This window comes from Dendrobates tinctorius, unplaced genomic scaffold (assembly GCF_039654945.1).
Source record: "Dendrobates tinctorius isolate UK_male_01 unplaced genomic scaffold, ASM3965494v1 ptg000338l, whole genome shotgun sequence".
Taxonomy (NCBI): domain Eukaryota; kingdom Metazoa; phylum Chordata; class Amphibia; order Anura; family Dendrobatidae; genus Dendrobates; species Dendrobates tinctorius.
The window spans coordinates 842,863-861,020 of NW_027362004.1; the positions used below are offsets into that span (position 1 = coordinate 842,863).

The window sequence follows — 18,158 nt, forward strand, 5'->3', positions numbered from 1 at the left end:
GCCAAAATATTGTTTATTTGATTTGTCTTATAAAAAAATTTGATCTCAAGAAGATTGCTTTGGTGCCCTGGAGACTTCCTTTCGTAAAACTACAGACTACACAGGATTTGTTTGTATTCAGGAAACTAGGAGACATATTGGTCTGCACAGGACCTGTAGACACAAAGCAATAGCAGATTTTTAATTATGGCTGTTGGTGTGTGTATATATATATATATATATATATATATATATTTGGGTGTCATAAAAGTAAACAACCTGACCCATTCAGTGCCCTACCAATGTGTAAAAGTAAAGAATGCCCTACCAATGTGTGAAAGTGAATAATACCGCACCAATGTGTGAATGTAAACAATGTACTACCAACTCACTACCCGACCAATTGCAACTTCCCCCAATATTTTTACATTTGAAATTGTGTATTTTTTCTTGAATTTGTGTAATGTTGGTTAATGGCTATACTTCATACATGAATCCAGCTTTTTTGTTCAGAACAGTCACTATTTTTTCAGACATAAAAAACATTTTCTCCTAAATTATTTGATCAAATTGCCTTTTTTTCCTCAAAAATGTTCCTGCGTTTTACACACATCTTGGCTTGGTGGCCTAACACCTTGTGTTGTTTATACTTGGAAAGGTGTACGTTGGATCCTGAAAAAGGCAGCAAAACCTGCATTTTGGCTGCACCTTTTTTACTGCCAGGAGATCAGGTTTAGGCTGCAAAACAAAGCAGCAAAAAAGAAACATGTGAATATCGCCTTAGAGAGGCTTCCTTCAGGATCCGCTTCATAGAAGTGACATGTTCTTTCTTTTTTCTACCAGATGTTTTTCAAAACCTTTTCAGAAAAAAAAGCTAACAAAAGCCCCTTCAAATTTGAAAATCAAAGTGGATTTCATGTAGGAATGAATTGGAAGAGTGTTGCAAGAATTTTTAAAACAGGACCTGGCCACGGCCACTGTGCAGTTGTTGGAGCTGTGTTCTCCAGTTCCACAACTCCAGACAACCTGGTATGGGGAACATCTGGTCCGGGTGTCACACCCCCTCTACCGGGTATTGATGAATTATCCTAAGGATAGGCTATAACCCCTTTAAAATAAGCTCTGGAGACAGATTGTCAGAGAGATCTGCATTCAGCCCATAGATTTTAACAGTCCATTTACATATTAAGAAAAGTGTTGATTTCTTTAACAAGGTGTCATTTTATTCCACTTTCTATGACCTACATCCCTATATAGACGACTTTGGGTAGTTAAAGCGATCCTGTCACCCCCCCAGAGCGTTTTTCAGTTAAAGAGCCACCTTCAGCAGCACTAAGGCTGCATTCTGTGAAGGTGGCTCTTCTTTTTCTGACCCCTAGTAACGCTGAAATAACAGGAGGAGGTAGCGACGCACTGGGGCATCATGATGGATGGATGCTGGGCGGCGCCGAGACACAGGACAGGCATGATGGACGGATGGTAGGCGGCTGATACAGGGGGACACACCATACCTATGGGACACATTACGGGTATGAGGAGCTGTTTATAAAAGTCGATATTTCAACGTTACTAGGTGTCAGAAAAAGAAGAGCCACCTTCACAGAATGCAGCCTTAGGGCCCCGTCACACATAGCGACTCACCAGCGATCCCGACAACTATATCAGTGTGTCAGGATCGCTGGTGAGTCGCTACATGACAGCGTCACCAGCGATCAGGTACACATCGGGTTTCTAAGGAACGTGCGTCACTTAGAAACCGGATGTGTACCTTAGTTACCAGCTCCCTGCATCAGCGCGCTGGTAACTAAGGTACACAGAGGGTTTCTAAGCACAGCGCCGTGCTTAGAAACCCTGCGTTTACCTTAGTTACCAGCTGATCGCTGGTCTCCCACCTGTCACACGCAGCGATGCGTGCAGCGATGCGTGCTGGCCAGCGGGAGACCAGCGACAAAAAAAAATGTCTAGGGCTTTCCAACAGCGATCAGCGATACCGACAGGGAGGCCGGTCGCTTATCGCTGTCACACACAGCATTCTCGCTGGTGTTACGTCACAAAACTTGTGACTCAGCAGCGATCTTGCTAGCAAGATCGCTATGTGTGACGGGGCCCTTAGTGCTGCTGAAGGTGGCTCTTTAACTGAAAAACGCCTTGGGGGGTGACAGATTCCCTTTAATCTTACTGACAGATTCCCTTTAGGGGTATATTTACTCTGCAAGTTTTTCCTGCATTATTTCAGTGGGTATGCTCCTAAAAACGCCAGAAAAAGTGCCTGCAAAACAAAAAAAATCTTAACTTGTTGTTTTTAGGTTCAGGCTTTTAAGTATCTTTTAAATGCTTAATGCAAAAAAGCCTGGTTGGAAAAAAGAAATGCTTGAAATACTCTTTAAAACCATTGCAGAAAACTCTTCAGTAAATGCAAAATCCCTTGTCATTGCGAACATACCTTAGGGCTCGCTTCCGAGAGAATTGGACCGATTATGGTAATGACACGCTGCGCAAACTTTGATCAGAGTGTCAGCTTACTGTGATCCGATTCTCTTGAATGAGAGAATCGTATCACTTGTACGAAGAACCCATAGACTTGATTAAGTGCGCATGATTTCATTTGCAGAACCTCCCGCAACATGCTTTTTTTTCTCCCACAGACCGATTCAGTCTGTAGAAAAAAGGCAGATCTGCACTGCCCCATGGTTTAACATTGGTCCGGGTGCTGTATGATAAAACATTGGATAACAGTTGTCCGAGTTATACGCTCGTGTGAACGAACCCTAACAGCTCCTTACATCTACAAGAGCAGTGGTGTTGCTTTATTTAGTTTGATGAGACTTATCAATACCACATAATACCTGTGTACAAGTGTGTTGTTTTACAAGAAAGGAGGTTTTTCTTTTTCTACTTGTATGCTGCCATATAATAAAAACCATTGACGCACAATCAAGCAGTTGTATCACATGTAACACATCCATTCTAGATATCCAGTATACCGAAGGAATCAAATACACTGCTCAAAAAAATAAATGGAACACTTAAACAACACAGTGTAACACCAAGTCAATCACTCTTCTGTGAAATCAACCTATCTAGTTATGAAGCAACACAGATTGTGAATCAATTTCTTCTGCTGTTGTGAAAATGGAGCAGGCAACAGGTAGAAATGATAGGCAATTAACAAGACAACTCCTATAAAAGGATTGTCCACTACCTTCTATAATTCTCCCACCGATTTAACCCTTGTATAGAAGTAATTTTGTAAATGCCTCTTGTTGTACTCTCTGACCGCTCACTTGGCACCACATGACCCTGGCTCAAGCCACCGTTGATATCACGTCAAATACCAGAATGACTTGCTTCACCTGGGTGTGACTTAGTTCCTCGCACCCCTCCTGATTGACTGGGCTGTGGGTGGCGTTTCACCGCATGTCACAGCTCAGTATTCAGCTCGTGGTTGCAGATTCGGAGATTTCTGGATTCTGGGCTGTGACATGCGGTGCAACTCTGCCCACAAGCCCAGTCAATCAGGCGGAGTCTGCACAACTGGGTCACAAACGGGTGATGCAAGGCATTCTGGTACTTGACGTGACATCAGCAGATGTCAGCGGCTGCAGCAGGGGTCACGTGATGCCAATTGAGCGGTCAGCGATAGCGCCGCTCAGAGGCAAAGAGGACAGCAAGAGATATTTACAAAAATACTCCTACACAAGTGTTAAATTGTGGGGGAATTATAGAATGCAGTGGACCACCTCTTTAAGGAATGGTCCTGCAGGTGGTTACCATAGACCATTTATCAGTTCTCATCCTTTTTGGCTGTTCTTTTTGTCACTTTTGCATTTTGCCTTTGCTCTCACCCCTAGAGGTACAGTAGTAACTCACAGAAGTTGCTCAGGTGGTGCAGCTCATCCAGTATGGCACATCAATACGAGCTGTGGCAAGAAGGGTAGCTGTGTCTGTCAGCACAGTGTCCAGAGCATGGAGCAGATATCAGGAGACAGGACAGTATACCTGGACACATGGAAAGGGCCGTAGGAGGGCAAAAACCCAGTAGCAGGATCGCTACCTCCTCCTTTGTGCAAGGAGGAACAGGAGGATCAGTGCTACAACTCTGCAAAATGACCTCCATCAGGCCATTAACGTCCATGTGTCTGCTCAAACTGTCAGAAACAGACTCCATGAGGGTCTGACATCCATAAGTGAGTGTTATGCTTACAGCCCAGCACCATGCAGGGCGATTTGCATTTGCCAGAGAACACTAAGATAGCCAGATTCGATATTAGCACCCTGTGCTCTTCACGGATGAGAACACATTCACACACTGAGCACATGTGACAGAAATTGACAGAGGCTGGAGATGCCATGGAGAACGTTCTGCTGCTTGCAACATCCTCCAAAATGACCAGTTTGGCAGTGGGTCAGTAATGGTGTGGAGAGGCATTTTGGAGGGCCACACAGCCTTCCATGTGCTGAGATTCTCTCACTCATTGTGAGGCCATATGCAGGTGCCCTGGGTTCCTTCTGATGCATGACACATGACGTGGCTGAATTGTGTCAGCAGTTCCTGCATGAAGAAGGCATTGATGCTATGGACCGGCCTGCCTGTTCCCCAGACTTGAATCCAATCAAGCACATCTGGGACATCATGTCTTGCTGTATCACAGACTGTCCGGGAGTTGACTGATGCTTTAATCCAAGTCTGGAAGGAGATCCCTCAGGAGAACATCTGCCGCCTCATCAGGACCATGCCCCTGGCATTATAGGGAGGTCATACTGGCACGTGTAGGCCACACACACTACTGAGAATAGTTTCCTTGTCTTGAGGCATTTCCACTGACGTTGGATCCGCCGGTAATTTGAATTTCCACTCTGATTTTGAGTATCCAAATCCAGACCTCCAAGGGTTATTAATTTTGATTTACAATGATCATTTTTGTTTTATTGTTCTCAACACATTCCATTATGTAATAAATAAAGATTTGCAGCTGCAATATTTCATTCAGTGATATCTAGGATCTGGTATTTTAATGTTCCCTTTATTTTTTGAGCAGTGTAAATAAAAAAAATCCAAATCAGCAGAAGAAAGTGATATCAATATAATCCCCACCAGCAGAAGATAGTGATATATTGCAGTAGAAGCTAAATGTTAAGGGATAGATACATATGTCACTGCCACCACATACATTTCCATCACTGTAGAATATGAGATGACTTTTTCAGTATTTATCTGTTAATTTCCATTGTATTATACAAAGAGTAATATCTATCTTATTATGCCAAGTATGTCTCATCTCTGTGTCTCGCTATCCGCCACAACAAGGTGCCACACAAGCAGTAAAAGCCATACTTCACAAGCTGCTCTTTATGCTTGCCGGTGAGAGCGCTGTTAAGCGATTACCTTAAAAGAAAATAAAGCAATAACCAGATGTTTAAATTCATCACAGTATATTTCTTTTGTAAATTCTAGTCATTTTGCATAAATGCCTGCGTTCCCGTCATCCACAATGCTCCTCAAGCACCTCTTTCAGAAATAAAACGGAGCTGCAATTTTTTGTGAAGTATTAAACTAATTTTCTCTTGTGAAGCTGTAATAATATTTAGGCATTTTGGTTGCTTCCCCCGTTTTGAAAAATTGCTCGGCTTCAGACATTTTCAAATTACAGTGTAGCTGATTTGATCTGCCTGTATTTTAGAAGTACTTACCATTTTTCTTCCGTAAAATACAAAGTGAACTTTTAAAATTGATTCCCTGGCTCATATTTCCTTTAGCCTTTCCAGACTTTTGAGGTTGCAGTTTCTGTTTTTTCTTTTGACCTTCTAATACATAACTGGCAGAATGTTAGAGATGACTTTATAGTGCTGCTCTCCTGCCACTACCATGAGATTTTAAAGCTCTTTGCCCTTTTTTTCACTTTGTGAAGATGAGGTTTGTCAAGCTCATTGTGTAATTTTTAGATGGTGGATTAAAAAAAACTGTATTGTAGAGATCCTGCATTAAAATATTGCATGCTTTAAATATGAACTTTAATATAAACCATTTGGCCCAAGTTTTACCCAAAAAGAAGAGGTAATCAGATGGTCAAATACATACCAAAGGCCTAGATTATGCTTTAAAGAGCATATCAGCAGGATTTCACACCCCAAGCTATTTATATGCACATTTGGCTCTTTCAATGCCAAGTCCAGCAATTTCTTTACATGGCCAGTACATTCCTCTGTTAATGAGAAATCACTGTTTGAAGTCATATGCAAATTAGGCTGTAGATAATTTTTGTTTTGTTGATTTTTTTTATTTTTTTTTACTTTTTTTTTTTTACTTTTCTAATATTATACTGTTGCATTGTAATATAAAAACATTGTCTCATGCTTCCTTATTATATTACTTATTAAAGGGAATCTATCAGCACAATTTCACTCCCCAAACTATTTATATGCACTTGTAGCTCAATGGCATAATAACTGACAGTCTAGGTAAAGGAATTACTAGACTTGTTTTTGAAAGTGATACTTGCATATATATTAGTTTGAGGCTGAAGTCTTACTGACATTCTCTTTAATAAGCAATATAATAAGGGACTGTGGGTCAATGTTTGTATAATACAATGCTATAGTGTAACTTCTGTAAAAAATAAAATCTACCAAAAAAATTATACACTTTATTTATAAGGCATTACTTTATCTGATTCACAAGTACTCTATCCCCATGATGCATTCATAATTGTGCTATTTGTAAGTGGCGGCCAGACAGTGCGCCCATGGCAGTACAGCTGAAACTGCCCACCTAAAGTGGGTCAATTGTTGTGCAATTGTTAAACAAAATTGTGCAACAAACGGCCATCGCTCAGCTGCAGTTCCGGCCACATTTGACGACTGCACCATCAAGCCCATACCCTATTTAAAAGCTTCATATCCGACACGTTCAAAACATCTTGGCAAAGTTTTTAGAATGCAAGTGGGGCATTTTATCCTTCTCCATCTCAGATGTACATTGTACATGGCCCTTCACAGAAAATCACAAGAAGGAGCTCTAAACAGAAATTAAAATGGCAGAGACTGGTGTTTTTACCAGTTGTGCCGTTGTCTCATGCATTGCCACTACAAAAAATCATGGAGTTATTGAGAACAAAATGGCTTGCAGGCAGATGTAAACATTGGAAGAGCATAAGTGCTGCAACCACATCAAACAGCGGAATGCTGGGGATGTGGAGAGTCAGACCTCCAACAAACTAAAATGGACGGTAGACCATCAATTTTATAATGCTAGTTAACACCGTTAACGACTCATTGAATTGACATGAATTTCAATGTTTCCAGCCTCCCAAGTGTTTGTTCTTGAGCATCTTACATCCTTTAATTGAGATTTTCTTATCAGCAGAATTGGTTAATTATTTGCTTAACGTTCTCTCAAAATTGATTTATTTCATCCTTTCTCACTTCCCACTCACTGTTGGCTTGATTTGACTGCACGTTCCTCCCACTCCAGCCTTGTACTCTGATTTCTGTTTGTGACTTCATAGCTAAAAGAAGCATATTTAATTTGCCTAATTAGTATTTGTCAAATGTATGTTTTAAGTAAACAAATTAATTTTTCTTTCTGCAACCAAGACAAAGTGTGAAATGTATAATTTGATGTTATCAGCAGAGATTAGATGATCCATCGCTGCTAGGCCATATGGTAGTTTGGCAATTAAAATAATATGGATTGTTAAGATGTACCATTAGCAATTTTAGTTTGCTCTTCTCATCAACTAGGTTTGGAAAGGCAGTTTTGTCTCGAATCACACATACAGTTTTTGTGGCAGTTTTTGGCAGTTTTCAGAAAGAATGAGACAATTATAGAGACTTTAGGACCCTGTTCATCAAAGTTTTCATATCAGAATTCTTTAAAAAGTCACAGTAATTACATATAACTCAGAGCTGCACCTAAATTTTGCAACTTAAGCGTTCTCACTCCAGCTTCTCCCTGCTCTGCCCAAGTGGCGCAACGTGGGTGTGACGAGGGCGTGACACCACAGAGCATACAATTGATGTCCATCTTGAGTGTTTTGTATGCCAGAAATCTCATTCCTGTTACGGACCTTTATGTAGTGCACAAAGACACACACCACTTGTCAGATGCGCCAGATTCATGAAGCAGCATGCACCTCTTCATGAATCAGTAGTGCCTGACTTCAACATACCCTCTTATCAAGACCAGCATGAACAACTGCTTTAGTTTTTGTTATTTTGTGTTTTTGCACTGTGTTGTTATTGATAATAACATTTGAAATCTCTTTTGTTTGAAGATGTAGCCATTATCTGTGCAACATTTGGAGCTGGAGATGGCTTGGAGCCGTGTGTCTTTAGCGTCTCCATTATAAGCGGGTCTATGATGGTCTCCAGAATTATTTCTAGCACTGTGTACACAGTGGTTATTTAAGCAATGACTATAACATTCTCGGGAACCTGAACATACCACCTTACAAGCTGCTGCCAGCTCCGATTTTTGCACACATATTGATAAAAGTGACTAATGAAACATCAAAAACAGTTCTGTGCAGTTGTAAAAAAAATTAAACTGACAGTTCTATTTTAAAGCGATTTTCTCCGACCAGCATAAAATAAGTATTTTTTTTTTAAATAGGATGACAGTGTTATCCTATATTTATGATATCACATCTGAGTGATTTAATTGCAAAATACCTTGCATACATCTGTGTGTTCATGCACACTTACAGTATACACTTGATTTCAAGTATGCGAATCAGCCATAACATGTCATAATAACTAGCCAGAAACCAAGAGATAGCGCTGTATTTGCCACCACGGAAGTTCAACTTGAATGGAGTAATCCAAGTGGTAAACTGTAATGATTTTATTTTAAATGGTTAAAAAAAACAAAAAAACAACCAAAGCTAGTAAACACAATGCGTTTTGGCACCTAAAGAAGGCTTTAAGTAGCCAAAAAGCGTTGTGTATATTAGCTTTTATTGTTTTTTACCATTTAAAATAAAATCATTAGATTTTACTCCATTCATCTTGAACTTTCTTGGTGGGGAAGACAGCACTATCTCCTAGTTTCTGGTTTGGCATTTGCACTGCGGGAAATGCAAGCAAGGAGTTCATTCCCACTCAGTCAGGATGGCGGCAGTCTCTTGCATTTTTTCATCCATGTTCAGATGGAAGTTGTGCCTCTAACCTCATTAGGTGAGCAAATTTCCTTCTACTCACCAATCTATTTGATTACACCCTCACTACGCTTAGATCGCGCCATGTTTTTTCTCCCCTAGGACGACTTGTTTATTGCATGTCATAATGACTGTTATTTACATATGGACACAACATTTATATAGTGCTTTTGGGGACTATTGAGTGAAGATAACCCACCATATGTAGTTAATATCTGAACAAACAATTTTAGGAGATACATTTGAAATGTATTCTGGTATCTGTGTGTTTTTTATGCTATTGCATTATCAGTAGTACCATGCTTTTATTATCGTCATTATATACGGTCATTGTTGAATTTGCATCAAATCAAATTTATTGTTAATTTATTTTTCCATTTTTTTTGGTTCATTCAAAAATTTCTCCAACTAAATTTCACTAAAGGGAAAAATTCCTTAAAGTCTCTCACCCTTTACTTTGTGTGTTATATATTGATATTTTATGTGTATTAAAGCTATCTCTGTTTTCCTGCTGTAGAATTTGTCTGGATGCCCAGGCAAGACCGGGCGAAGTTTCTGAATGGTCCCACGTTGGGATGATGTCATCAGACCTTCAGTACTACATTATCATTAGTACAAGATATACATGCAGAAACACAACTGGAGATGGCATTCTGGGGACTGCAAGTGTTTCAATCTCGTCATCTCATGAACCTGCTGCGCTTTAGACTACAGCTTTTATTTTTATTTTATAAGAGAAACTTGTCAGTTATTGCTTTTATCAATGCTTTGTCATTTTTCCTTTTGGCATTTTCCCTTTTGTTGCTTATTTTTAACATTGTAGTAGATATATTAATGGTTGAATTTTCTTTATTTTCAGGTCTTTATTGTCATTGTTATTTTGCAGAGATTGAACTTTTAATATAAGTTGTAAACTTTGGTACCAATTATGAAAGAAGAAATAAAATGCTGGTAATGAAAAGGTAAAAAACAAACATAAAAACAAAGAGTTTTCGCACATTTTGAAAGTTAATGTGGGGTTTTATTTGGTACTGAAGTGAAGATTCAATTTCATGATGTATATAATGTAAAAGAGCAGCTGACTAAGGTGATTCTGTAAGATTTTTTTTTGTGATGTCTCCCTTTGTTAAACTGATTATCTATTTTCGGCAATAACTTAAGGACGAGAAATTTTGAGTCCTCGGTTTTCTATAAGTGCTTTTTTTTCTTGTCGAAAGAGGTGATATTCTAAGGTTTTATGAAATTCATTCTTAAAATAAACAGAAGTGCTGTAAATAACCTTCAACTAACTACGTGTAAGAGAAAAAAAAATCTATATATTTTTTGTGAGGGCAAACAATCTTCAGCATCTCTAAACAATACAGGTGGGTTCGAAATCAACCTTGTAAAAGTTTCTACCCTGAATGAGTTGCCAGGATGTGCCCTATTAGTTAGATTAACACTGTTACATTTGTTGTGTAGGTGTTTAGACCTGATAACTGTACTAGCGTCATACCAGCATATTACCTATTTAAACTTTGTGCACAGCTTAAAAGTCTAGTTCTATTTTTGTTGTTCTGAGGATAAAAAAGTCTCAAAAAAAAAAAATTGCCCTGTCTAAAAATGAAGCTACAATTGCAATATTTAGAATATTTAAAGTTGCAACATATTTTTTTTTTATTTTAAATTAGATCAAATAATAGTCCAGCCATTTCAGCTGCTCTATGGATTTGCTGTCATTGTCTTGAGCTATTCCTGTTTTCTTGTCTCCAGTGACTGACACATGCCATATAGGAAAGGCATCCTTCACCCGTGTTCCCTTCTCATCATCACTTCGTTCTCCTTTAATTAGGAATGCAAATCATGTTTTAATACCTCAGTGCTCTAACTATCACGATAGAGGAGATAAAGTCTAATTTATTATAGAAAGAAGAATAATAACAAAACTATTGAACATCATTGCACTGTGACCGGTAGGGAAAACTGACAATTTCCTATTTGCACAAGATTATTTTGGCTGTTTTATATTTGGTCCTCTCCTGGGGAAGCTTATGAAGGATATTTTATTTTCTTTTTGTAATATCAAATAATAGGCCTACAACAGTGACATAGAAGTACAACTTGGTGTATTTGGCATTAACCTACTGTTGTGTGGATTTTTTTTGTATATGCCAAGTTTTATTATTTTTTTTAACTGTTACGTGTAAAAAAAAATTGGTACTTTTTTCATACAGCCAGTACAAGACACTGAATGCTACATTTCTGAAACAGAAGCTGCTGCACTCCTATTTTTTATAAATATAACTAATAGGTCATTAGACCATACTTAATCTAGGTTCAGTATAGCAAATATTTGGGGGGGGACGGGCATGCTGAGTTAATCGATATTTTATTTTTTAAATCTTTTCCACGGTTGTAAGTGGAAATTCCGTTGTCATTTTGTTTAGCTAATTCTAGCTTCTTTCTTGTTTTGTTTTGTTTTTTTAGAACATAAGTATCATTTTAAAATAAATCGAACCAAACAGTTCTGTGTAAATTAAAAGTAGAAATTGGTCCCCAAACCTTAACCTTTAAAATAAGGGGATTTTTTAAAGCAAATATTTTATTAATGTTGATAAAGTACTGTACTTCCAAGCATATATACACTCACGCATACAAACAGCCTTTTGTTCTCATTCCCAGCCACCTCATAGAAGTTTCTTTTATCCTCACCTCTATTGTAGCTGTGTAAATAGTGACTTTTGTGTAAATGTGCTGTCCTGATGCTAACATACAAATTCATTTCTCTTGTTCTTATAATAAATCTTGGTAGATGTATTGTAATTAAGATTACAGGCAAAATAGGCGTAGTTCTTCACCTTTAGGACCAGTAAGGATAGAACTTTCTCTTATTTAAGAATGATTTTTTTTTTTTAAATTATTATTATTTTATCAATCTGATGTGGTTTCAACTAACCAAAGGTCTCACAATGCTAGAAATGCTGGCAATCTATAATAGGCATTTTGCAGATCTCCCTACCCTCCCTTGATTTTAAAAGGGGAATGCCATACTACCTTAAATGCTAACGCTATATATGCAAAACTGGATTTTTTTAATTTATTTTTTAAAGAGGGAGGCATGGTATATTAAATGATTTTACTAAGAGAAAAAAAAACATATTTTTTTAAGAATGCTCAGAAGAAATTGATGATCTGTGTGAATATGTTTTTCATCTTTATACACCATTTGAACAGTCCCTTTGGCCCACAGATGAATTGTAAAACTTGTTTTGTTTCTAAGTGTGGCTACCTAGACCAAGGTTTGCTCTAGTTCCATATCCATATAATACTCTCATGGTTTTGTAAATGTCTGTAGCACAATATTTCAGCTGTCTCTTTATTTTACTCAAGGACAAAGGGTCGTGTCTCCATCGCTGTATTTGCATCTTGTAAGGTTGTGTTTTCTCATTGGATTTTTTTTTAAAACATCCAAGCACTTCCAGTAAAAAATTTTAAACGCATCCCAACTCACACAATTTAATAATTCACTTCACCTCAAAGTGACGATGACATTGGTCTGTTAGTTTTGACATCAGCCACTCACATGACTAAGTTATCATGTAGTCATTTGGATTATTTGTATGTACTCATCTGTCATGCTGGGCTGTACATTTGTAGCGGAGTACATGAAACCAACAAACCCAAAAGTCAACTTTCTCTTTGAACTTTATTTTATCTGTTTTTATAATTGGAAGTATACATATTCTTAGTGGTCAATCTGAAATACATTTTGTTGCCTGTATTTTTAGCAATTTTTATTTAAAGTCTTTATCACATCCTTACCTACACGCACTCTATGGTGGACTCTGTATCTCGTTATCATGCTGGAGTTTGTGAGACATTTGAATAAAGCTTTATTCATATGTGTCTTGGTTTCCATTTATTGAAGAAGCCACAACACCATGCCAAATCTGTTACACAAAAGATGGCAGTGGCGCTCAGTGGACCTCAGTGACTTCTGTTGATGGTTTTGACACAGTTGTCCTGTATGTTGTCACTGTTCTTTCTGTCAAATGTGATGGAATAGATGACAAAGCCTTCGACTCAAATTTGAATAGAGCTTTAACATAGAGGCTTAATGTTTTATGAGCGTACTGATAAACGCACAATAATAATTACAAACATTTGTTTGTTCAGGAAATTAATTCCTTTATCATCCACCATGTCGTGTTTCTTTCTTTAGTGTCAGTTCTGATGATGTAAATAGCTCGTAGCAGCCAGAATACTATATATTAGGGTAGTTTAGAATATATCAGACAACATATTTGTCTTTAGTCAACTAATTTTTGTTTTACCTACCACTTTACATAATGTATATAAAACCTCAAGCCTCCCTACTAGAGACATGGTATAGCTGAGATATGATATGATATCGAGAACGCGATTCCAAAAACTTGAACAGTAGCAGTAAATTAGCAGTGTGAAAAATTAAGCCTAAAGAAGGGATTGTCCAAATTACACACTTAAACATTACCCCAATGCCAGTAACCATTTTGTTTAGTAGTAATGAAGTACTATGAAAATTAGTCATGTCATTGGCTGGTCCAGCGGTCACATCAGTAGTATATTGTGTTAGTAGGCCCCAGCAATGTCCTAATGATGTAGTGATGACGTAGAGCCTACTACCCAGAAAAGATACTGAGAAACCTGCAGGTTCACAATGCCTTGGTTTGGCAGTCACTAAATATTAACATGGCTACTGGAGCAGAGTCTTGTAAATCTTTCTGCTCAACTGTATTAGTTATTTGTATGTCAGTCTTAGCCGGGATCACACATGCGAGAAACACGGCCATGTTAATTGCCGGCACTCGGATCGGAGCGTGCGGCCACATAGAAATACATGCAGCCGTACCCTCTGCTCCTAAGTGCCAGTGGCGGTGCCGGGGTATTAACATGCGATTCTCTGCCGTGTTTCTCACATGTGTGATCCCAGCCTTAAACAAAAAGCCCACTGTGCACAAAATGTATTGAGATGCATACCTTTTCAGAAAATTGGTGTATTTATGGGCGACCCATGTTCCTGATAGTAAAATCCTTGCCAGTTCGCTGGCATTAATTTTTACAATTTATGCCCTTTTTGGCAAGCATATTAGCAGATCTGTTGCTCTGTGAAAGACCACATCCCTCTTAATGAAGCCCCATCAACTATGTAGAAATGCTGGTACAAAAGGGTAAATAGTCATGATGTTTTTGCCCAAATACCTCTTGTTTCAAATTTTTAGACTTTGAGAACCAACGTTTTTAGATATGTAACATGAAAATCATTGGTGAACATTCACTTTGAACAAAGTAAGACCTTTTGTAGCATTATATGCATTAGGTCCTTGTTTTCTTTTCCGGTTTCTGTTTTTCCAATACATGCCATTGTCAAGAATAGGACAAAATGAATTGATTTATATTGCTGCCTTTCTACATGACTTTAACTCCTGAGCGTATCCAAGAAAGTGAAATTTGTAGATACATCTTGTGGATTGGCAATATTTTGATAATGACATATGAATATATTCTGTCCAAAGAACAGACTGCATGTTCCACAGTATGTAGTAAATCAATCACCCCTCTAATCTCACAGTCCTTGAGATAAGTGCAAGAACAGCAACTTAACAATTGCTTATGAAAGTAGATGTCAATTTACTGTATTGTTTGAACATATTGTATTTTAGTAGATAATAGATGGCTTTATGAATGTTGTGATACACTGTAATTAAGGCAGACCTTGTCTTGTTTTTTAAGCACATTCTCCCTTCAATACTGTACCCATAATGGACTTCTTGGTAAAGTAAATCCTTGATAAAACAAGGTAGTAAATGTTAATTAGATGGTAGAGAGCTAAAATCTCACCTATATTAGGTTGAAAATCAAACCTATCTAGTAAAAGGGTAATCCTAGCAGACTTTCGGGCTGATTCATGAAGACTGCCAGTGTGCAAACCAGCTCTAATGAAGGAGCATGCAGAAATAAATGGCGCCAAATTCATTGCGAGGCGCATGCCACTTAATGAACTAGTCGCATCTTACAACTGCCATTCACCACCACTTGAGTTGTACTGAGGAGACTGGAGTACATCACTGGGGAAATTATGATACTAAAGTGGCATAAAGTTTCATGAATTAGATGGACAACCTTAACCATGCTCTGCCCATATTGGCAGAGCTATCCAGCAATGGTGTTTTTTTTATACCTGAAGTCTGGCTTAAACACCTTAATAAATCGTCCCCTTTAAGACTGTATCCCTCCATAATTTGTGCTCTAGTTGAGTCATCTTATTCAATTTGCTAAATATGTTAATATATTTACTACGGTAAAATGGAAAAAGCATGCAATATTTGGAGAAAAGCGTGATAATTCCCCTAGAAGCATACTGTGAAGGTATATTGCTGATCTTCTATTAATTACTCCAAAAGCTATTCTCGGATTCCACAGCATATATTTTGTCCCTCTCTCAGCTTTCACATCTTTAGTTCCTATAGAAAATAAAAGCTACCCGATTTTTGGTTGATATGGATACATTGAGCCTACTGTCTATCAGCTCCAAACACGTCACTTCACATAGTAAGTCAATTACCATTGATCTCAAGAAACCAATATCTGGGAACCTTAAAGGGCTCCATTATTTTTTTCATCCCTCTTATTCTTAATCGATTATAATAACTTATTTAGTGGTGTCTTAACAAGCAAAATCAATTGCTGGGACTCGTACACTCTGCATACACAGACACCTTTACAGTGTGTCCTCCAATGGCGTGGGCCATGTCTACATCATTTTCTGCCTATGGTTGGTGTCATATTTTCATCGGCATCTTCTATCAGTACAATATTGTATCATTTATCATAAACTAGACTTGTTCCTTTGTCCTGCCATGTGTTTAGCAGGAGGAAGCTGGATTATGATTGCATTAGACCTTTAGTTCCAGCAAAGTCTGCTTTGGTAAGACACACTGCGTACCTACAAAATACTACTGAATAACGTCACATCATTTCATTGTCATTTATATGTGATTGGCACACTCATGCTGACCAGTGCCTTTATGTAGTGAAATTAGTTATAGACAAGCAATACTGGACTTTAATTGCACTGTATAAATGAGAATGAATTGTTTATACGCCTTTGGCAAAATCATGTTTGTTTCATAGTTTCCTCCAGTTTAATTGTCCTTTTTTATTTGTGCTATTTTTAAACACTTTTATTCAGTGGACACATGGCACAGTCGGTATGTACAATGCCTTCCGAAAATAAAGCAGTATCTTTTCAGTAACGGGAGACAAGCGGGCGATTCTACAAAATTCTTGTTGGTCCAGACCAAATGTAAGGAAAACACTAACCAACAAATGAGCACGATCCCCTTGGTTAAAATGAAGTTTGTCTTAGTATATTTTTTTAACCCCTTAGGTTTCATGACGTTCACTTTAAGTTGAACCGGTAGCTTGGACTTTAAGGTAGCATGGCTCTGTCACTGTCATTCTATTTATCATTGTACAGCAGTTTACCGCTGATGAATGAGGCACATTGTACTAGACTAGTTCAATTGTTGGTAATTGTTGGTAATGACGACCTGAAAGGTGTACTAACTCGTATTTTACTTTGTTTCAGCTACAACAATGTAATTTTATCCGTGAGTGTGAATGAGGGCTAGGGACTTAGCCACAAATATGTTTATAAATGTTTGCCATACCATAAACAAGACAAAAGCAATATTATTTATTAAATCGTTATGACGTCATCCATGGTTTGTGTGTTGTATAACTGTTTACAAAACACTAACTTGTAATTAACTTGAAAAAAAGAAAGTGTCTTGTGTGGTTTTCCTTTGGAGTTGATCTTATGTCTGTTACTAAACTCAATCTGATTTTTATATGGAACTTAAGAAAATCTGTGATGGCAACAATGGAATTCCGCTCTTACCAAGATACACTGTACATAACAGTCATGTTTTGACATCCTGCAGCTGGTCACTAGTCTTCAAAATCAAATTATCCACATAAATGTAAACACTAAAGATTTCTGTATGTTAAGCAATACTTCAATATACTGTAATGACTTTACCAAAAAGAAAACTGAAAAAAAATTTGTAAAGGTTACAAGTCACCCAAGTTGCCCACCTGAACTTTACTGAAATCACTGAACAATCAGAATGTACTGTTATTTAGATGAGCTTCAAATTCTTTTATTTATTTTTCAGTAATTTGTTTGATTATATTATATTTTTGTTGGTTTCGATCTAACAGGGTAGATAGAGAATAAGAAGAAATACAGGAGTCACCAATGCTTATTATGTACTGCACAATGCACCCAGTGCAAGATATGTGTGCCTCTTTCGGAACGGAGGTGGGCTGTCAAATCTAGACGCTAATGTAACTTGTAAGCTCTAGATCCCAAGGAAAACAAAGCATCACTGGTGGTTCAACGTATCTTTACACAAATTAACCTTAATGGCACTGTGGCAGACCTAGCCCTTACTTTTATACTTTAGTATGAACTGATGCGAACTTTGGTAGTGACTATTTTTTTTATATATATATACTTATGTATGTATCTATATAAATATATATACATATATCTATCTCAAGCATCGCATCTTTCAGGTCTTTGTGTATGGCTTCTTGAAGCCTCATTGTAAAATACTATGTGGATGGGGGTCTCTCACATCATAGATGTGGAAAGTATAATTTTATATTTGTATTTTCAAATAAATAAGTTTGTGAAAGGTTTCCATCCTCTACTGTGGTCCAGAAATCAATGTGTTTGTCTGACAACAACAACAAAAAAAGATGAATAAAATAAACTGTTTTGAACATGCGTTCTGTGTCTTTTCTGCCATGTGATTCTTATGATTGTCTTTTTTTATTAAGACTGTTCAAAAATTGTTGTCGCCTGGGAAGATTGTTACATTTTATTTTATTACTGTCACTATTCATGTATTATAGGAAGTAAATATTTATGAATTCAGTGATGTGATCGACTAATTACCAAGGTTTACTTAGAATTCTTCATCTGTAAGTCAAAAT

General features: G+C 37.6%; 1 protein-coding gene across 2 annotated transcripts in view; it reads left to right on the forward strand.

The window, feature by feature from the left end:
- MSI2 (musashi RNA binding protein 2) overlaps window positions 1-17,949 on the forward strand; it is a 713,954-nt gene extending 696,005 nt beyond the window's left edge. For both annotated transcript variants that reach the window (XM_073562118.1, XM_073562119.1), the window contains one exon: window positions 9,652-17,949. The gene's annotated coding sequence lies outside the window, so the exon portion shown is untranslated. The remainder of the gene's footprint in view (window positions 1-9,651) is intronic.
- The last annotated feature ends 209 nt before the right edge of the window (window positions 17,950-18,158 follow it).